This window comes from Acomys russatus, chromosome 31, assembly GCF_903995435.1.
Source record: "Acomys russatus chromosome 31, mAcoRus1.1, whole genome shotgun sequence".
NCBI lineage: Eukaryota > Metazoa > Chordata > Mammalia > Rodentia > Muridae > Acomys > Acomys russatus.
Genome location: NC_067167.1, coordinates 3,132,780 through 3,139,374, shown reverse-complemented (window position 1 = coordinate 3,139,374; position 6,595 = coordinate 3,132,780).

Here is a 6,595-nt window from a genome sequence, read left to right as displayed (position 1 = left end):
ATTCTATGGGGTTGGAGTTCTCCAAACACAAATCTAATCCTCCCATCTTCCAGATGTCAACCTTGAAATAGCTTCTGCTGCCTCCCAAGTAAACAAGGCAGTGGGGACCAGCATCTAACACTACCCTCACAAGGGTCACTTTTGGTTAAGAATTCCAGAGTGTCCAGTGTATCATGTAAATTAATCTCTTTATAGCCCAGTGTTTTAAACAACAGCCCCTTTAATCCCAGCACACTGGAGGCAGAGTCATGCAGATTCATGTGAGTTCTGGGCTGGGCAGGTCTAATGCTGACTTTGAGGCCGTCGAGAACACACAGTGTAGGACTATCTCAACAACACAACCAAACGACAAACAATAAAAACGTGTGTTGTATTGGATGTGCTTGAGCAACAACAGGCCAAGTGGGCAAAGGTTCTTTCAGGCACATGGTGCACATAGCATCCTGAAGTCAAACTTCAAAACCCACCAAAAATCTGTAAGGAGAGACTCCTCAAAGATGCCTTTGACCCTCACAGGCACCATCCTACTCACACGCCCAGCTCTGCCACAATGGTTTGTTTAAAGTGGCAAGCCTGGCCTAGAATTCCTTCTCCCACTCAGGAGGCCTTGTAATGAATTGGGATGTTTCTCTCCCCAGAGATATAGAAGTGATTCTGTCTTTATTAAGATATTAATTTTTGGGGCTGGAGAGTTGGCTCAGTGGTTAAGAGCACTGTATGCTGTTCCAAAGGTTCCGGGTCCCAACACCCACATGGCAGCTCACAACTGTCTGTAACTCCAAGATCTGACACCCTCACACCAATGCACATAAATTAAAAACTAAATAAAAAAATTTTTTTTTAATTTTTAAAAAAAAAATCTTAATTTTTAATTTTTTTATAAGTATTTTACAGCATGTACATGGTGGGCCACATGCATGTAGTGCCCTGACGAGGCTTGATGAGGGTCTCAGGTCCTCTGAGATGCAATTACAGAGGGTTTAGAGCTGCCATGTGGTTGCGTTGATACTTGGTCTCCTGCAAGAACAGCCAGTGCTCTAAACCCGACGAACCATCTCTTCCGTCTTGATTCAGACACTTACTGTTGTATTTTGATTCCCAGGAGCTACATGAGAGGGAATGTTAGGATACAACATTTCACTGCAGGCTGATTTGAGATCTTCTACCAGGGCTGAAGAGATGTCACAACAGCCGAAAACACTAGTTGATCCTCCAGAGGATTGGGGTTCAGTTCCCAGCACCCACGTGATGGCCACCAACTTCCTGTATTCCAGTCCCAGGGGATTCAGTAAGCCTATTCTAACCAGCAAATGCACTTCACAGTCTATGACGACAGACACAAATGTAGGCAAAATATCCATGTTTGTGTAATAAAGGTTACCAAAGGACATCCTCATACCACTCCCTGGCACGTAGGAACACAGAAGTCATGGATAAAGGAAAAACATCCCACTTCACCTGATAGACAAGAAAGTCCTCGAGTGATTTACGTGCACAGCCCTCAGGAAAGGGTGGCCTGTCCTGGGCTTTGCAAGTCCAGAATATGGCGGCTGTGAGACAGTGCAGCATGATGCTGCTGCTGGGTGGTGAATGTGATCACCAAGAGTGGGTCTGTCAGATGGAAGGCGAGCAGGCAAGTGCCCCGGGGCCTGTGCCATATCCGCAGTACGAGGGTTGTAATGGGTGGTTGCCAGGGTGGAGATCCCGGTATCATGCAAAAGTGTCACAGGCACAGAACAGCAGTGTGCAGGACTCATCATACGTGACACCCAGCACCTTGGCTCCTTGGGGAGTCACCGCCCAGATGTGTGGCAAACAACCCTCTCTTGGGTTCCAAGATCCAGCAATGTGAGCAGGACCCACAATAAACTGTTCTGATAAAAAACTCACTTAAATGCTAATGGTCATAGACCAGACTCAGTCTTCACTACGGATGCTGTGTAGTCACTGCCTGAGCATGCCTGAGGCAAAGTCCACACCACAGAGACAGACCTTGGTGCATGCTGCTATGGGTGTGATTAGACAGATCCTTTATTCATGAGTATTACTCATTTTATTACTTTTTTTTTCTTTCTGTCTTTCTTTTTCGATGTTCATTTCTTTGCCAATTCAGAGAAGAGTTGGTTGTTCAAACCAAAGAAATGCACTGGAGACAAGTATTTCCATGAAATAACTTGATAACTTGATAACTTAGTGGGAAGTTTGTAGGCTCAATTTTCTTAGCAAATATATTTTTATTACGAACTTATTAAACATGAGTACCTCACTTAAGAGCAGACTAACCTCAACAATAGGAAAATAAGATTAAAGAATACAATAATGAAACTGTAAGGATATCAGTTCTGAGGAACGAGTCTCCTGGCATAATCAGCAGGATTTCTTCTGCTGGAACTTTGAGCAACCAGAACTCAGAACCTCAACCAGAGCCCAGAGGCCCGAAGCCTTCCCTCGAGCGGTTCTCTCTAGGAGCATCTCAAAGTGGAGCGATGAACAGCCAAAACTACCCCAAGTCTCCAAAGGCCCCGGCTCTTGTTTTCAGCTCATTTTTATACCTCCTCTCAGAATGTGTTCAAGGATGTTTTTTAGCTGGTTAATAACCAATCTTCCCACACACAGTGGTTCGACTGCTAAGGGGATAAGCATCACCTGTTTTATCACAAATCTTTTTCTCATCCCTCACCTGTGATCTAAACAGAAACCATGTTTCTCTCTCCTTCAGAAGTTAGCAGTGCTTTGCTTCCTATAATCATCCTGACGGTGTGATGAAAGGAGTTCTCTTTTAGCCAGTGGTTGTACTATACACAGCAGGCTGTTTGTGCTGGGTTTTTGTTATTGTGCTTGTTGTTCTAGCTTTGTTGTTTTCTATTGTTTTTACTTTAAACATTTTTTAAACATTGTGATTTGTGCCATTGAGATATTTGTAAAGACATATGCCACAGCACACGTGTGGGTGTCAGAGGACTAGTTGGAGGTGCGGCATCTCTCCTGGTTATAGATCTTAGGCCCTCAGACTTGGTTGCAAGTGTCTCTACTTACTCAGCCAACTAGCTGGCTCCTCCCATAGCTCTCCCTTTTTTTTTTTTTTTTTGAGACAGGGTTTCTCTGTGTAGCCTTGATTATCCTGGGCTTGCTTTGTAGACCAGGCTGGCCTTGAACTCACAGCCAACTGCCTGCCTCTGCTGGGATCAAAGGCGTGCGCCACCACCACTCAGCTAGCTCTCCCTTCTAATCCACCCATTTTCACTCTATTGATTGTAGTGTCTTTAATTCTTTTGGGGGTAGAGAATAGCTGGCAGTAATTCTTGGCCAGCATCTGCCTACTGAGCTTGAAACAAAAACATATTTTGAGCCAAGGTCTGGCTAAGTTCCCCAAATATTTTGCCCACACAAGTCTGTAGTCATAGCAGGCCTTAAACTTGTCATGCTCCTGCCTCTGCCTTCCTTGTGGTGATTCCAGGACTGAACCACCACTCTTAGCATTAGGGAAATTAGCAACAAGTGTCTGTCTTCTTTGAAGAAGTTATTTAGGTCACAGTGTTTCCACTATGCCCATTTGGTGTCATTAATATTTTCTTGTTCTCTATTAGGTAGATTTCAGCTCTAATCTCTTCTGGTCTTTCTTTGTCAACTCTCTTTCCATGCATTGATACTATTGTTTCCATTGTCACATGTTAAGGGACATATGTAAAAACACATTAAGGTTGGAGGTGAGCCTTTTGGGAACCAAATTTATCCAAGACGTTCTCAATGCCCTGATAAAACCATCAAGGGATCATTACTTTTGGGTTCTGTCTATGGGGAGACTTGAGGAGGTCTGGTCTGATACTTGACGAAGCTTCTTGAGGGAGTCAAGGAACCAGGCTCCTCAGCCTGAGAGTCTGTGGTTTGCAGTCTCATGGCTGCTGTGTGCTCACTCTGAGGTATCCTGTGTTCTTCTGCTAACATTGCTAAATTATCTTTCTGATAACTGTCTCATTCTCCATCAAAAAGTTTATCAGAGCTGTGCATCTTAATAACCTTCCTTAACATGACCTTTTGACCTTTCGAGACAGGGTTTCTCTGTGTAGCCTTGGTTGTCTTGGACTTGCTTTGTACACCAGGCTGGCCTCAAACTCACAGGCATCTGCCTGCCTCTGCCTCCCTAGATGCTGGGATTAAAGGGGTCTGCCACCACGTCTGGCCAGACTTTCTATTTCTGTCTTCTCATTCCAGGTGCTTACCCTGGTCACTACCCTATAGGGAGCTACAATTGTTGGTGTTTGGTGTCATAGACCAAGTTGTTTTGGTTGTTTGGCTGTGAGGCAGGGGCATCACTCCACTGCGCATTGATCCCTGTACGCTGGACGCCTTACGCCTACGAGACGTGTCTGCTGAGTGCAAGAACAGTGCGTGGATGACCTTGCAGCCCAGGAGCAATGCGAAACTCCACGAGTCTGAGACAGGTTTGTTTTGTTCTGTTTTTTTCCTCGAGTGGAAGCCAGGACTTCGAATCACTGTGTTTTGTCCCTTCAGAGTACTTGGTCCCTAAGGGAAGAAGCTCCTGTCAGTTAAGCCTCATTAGCCAATCAGGGCGTCCAGACGGACCCACCAGTCAGAATGGGGAGGGCACTTCCGGTCCTCCAGGCTGTCCCCTGCGAAGACCGTTGGAGAAACAGGCACGTGGTTGTTCTTCCCGCGCTGTGGTCCTCTGCAGGGAGATTTGAGGAGAGCTCCGAACCCCCGCCATGGTGAGCGGGGATCGCTGTCCCCACGCAGGGAGGATCCGCGGGAGCCAGTGTGAACTTAGTGCCCGGGCCACGGGAACCAGCGGCGAGACTCCCGCGTGTTCCCCAGAGGGCGCTGCAGCTCCAGGCGGAAGCCTGACCTCGGGATGACTTAGGTGCTCTGGCTGTGGTCGCTCAGAGCATGGGGAGCAGAGCCCTGTGTGGAACATCCCTGTTGTGACATGACCGTGCAGTGGTCTCCCTGCTGCTTTTTACTGTCGCAGGGGAAGGCAGACTTGCTGACTGACAGAGCCCTGGCTTCTCTAGAGTCTTCTAGGAGTTCTGCACTGGGCACTGGACACTCAGGTGCAGGATCCGTCTGCAGTTAATTCTGTGCAGGTGGAAAGTCTGTGTCACTAACACATTTGCATGTAGGTGACGCGGGGGTCAAAGTCACCCGTGTTATTAAGGTTTTCCATGTACCTAGGGTGGCCTGGAACTCACAGTAATTCCCCTGCCTCTACTTTCCCAGGGCCAGGTAGATAGCCCTGCTACAGTACACTCTTTATTTGCAGTTGTAATTGAAGTCTGAAGTCAGAGGATGTCACTGTGTTTAGTATTTGTTCAATCTTGCCTACACAGAGAAACCCTGTCTGGAGAAACCAACAGAACAAAACAAAACAATCTTGCGTTCATCATTTCTTATTCATCATTACCTTTCTCATCAGTTTTCCGTTGTTGTGGCATATGTGATTAGACTTTTGCTGAATCTGTAGTTCAAGTTCTGTATTGTCTCAATATGACATAGACACAATAGGCAAGATGGCAGTGAACCACATGGTTGCCTTCTACTCCAGGTTAGCTCAGCCACTGCTAAGGGGAGCCCTGCCCAGTGTAGCCCTGGGCCTGTTTCAGTGGGAGCTTTAGGCACAAAAGCCATGTTGTGGATTGATGAACTTTAGTTAACAAGAACAGTAAGCCACAAGTGGAACTATGGAAGCCAGAGAGCAAGGGTAGTACATGCAGCGACTCTCCCATCACTATGGACTTTGACGACTAAGCCTTTGTTTTTATTTTTGGCAGTTGGTGCTGTGTGTGCTGAGATTTACAGCCTGAATGGTTCTGCCATCATGGAGTCAGGTCTGAGAAGGTCTGGGGCCATGTTACATTCCCCACTGATCTTTGTGAATGAGTCAAATCCTGGACCCATCCTGTTTTAGTTTAAGATGCAGGGCCCCACTGTTAATCCAATCAGATGAAAATTAACGACCCAGACAGTGCTGACAGCAGAGTGGTTAGCCAGGGGACCAAGAGTAAGGAGACAAGTATCAAGCATTTCTCCAACTATCTCAAGATTTTTAAAATTATTCCTAATCAATTAGCATAGAAACAACAAGTGTTTTTCCCCAAGCCAGACATGGTTTTTTAAATTTCAAATGAAGTGAGTCGAAGCCTTTTAATTCTGTAGAATAATTCTTGTAAGGGAATCTAAGAATTTTAATTCAGAAACAGAAACTTGTAATGCCAGTAGATGTTGATTAACTTGTGTACTTAGTTTAGAAAGTATACCAGTTAGATGAGGCACATTTAGTAAAATCAGTACTATTTCCCCACAACATAGTCTTGGGCACTCGATAATATTGCTGTTCTCCAGATGAATTGAGCCATAGAGCAAGCCATTCATTTGGACTGCCCCAAGACACAGTGAGTTTTGTCAGTCAATGGGCTGAAAGTCTGGTTAGTTCCTATCCACTTATAGTCAGGAGGGGTGGGGGGTGCAGGTGTGGGAGGATAACCAGCAATCTTGGCATAATAATGGCTCAGAATATTTAAACTCACAGCCAGAGTTCTTTCTGTGGCATAGTGTCTGGTTCTCCAGGTTTTTTTCTTTC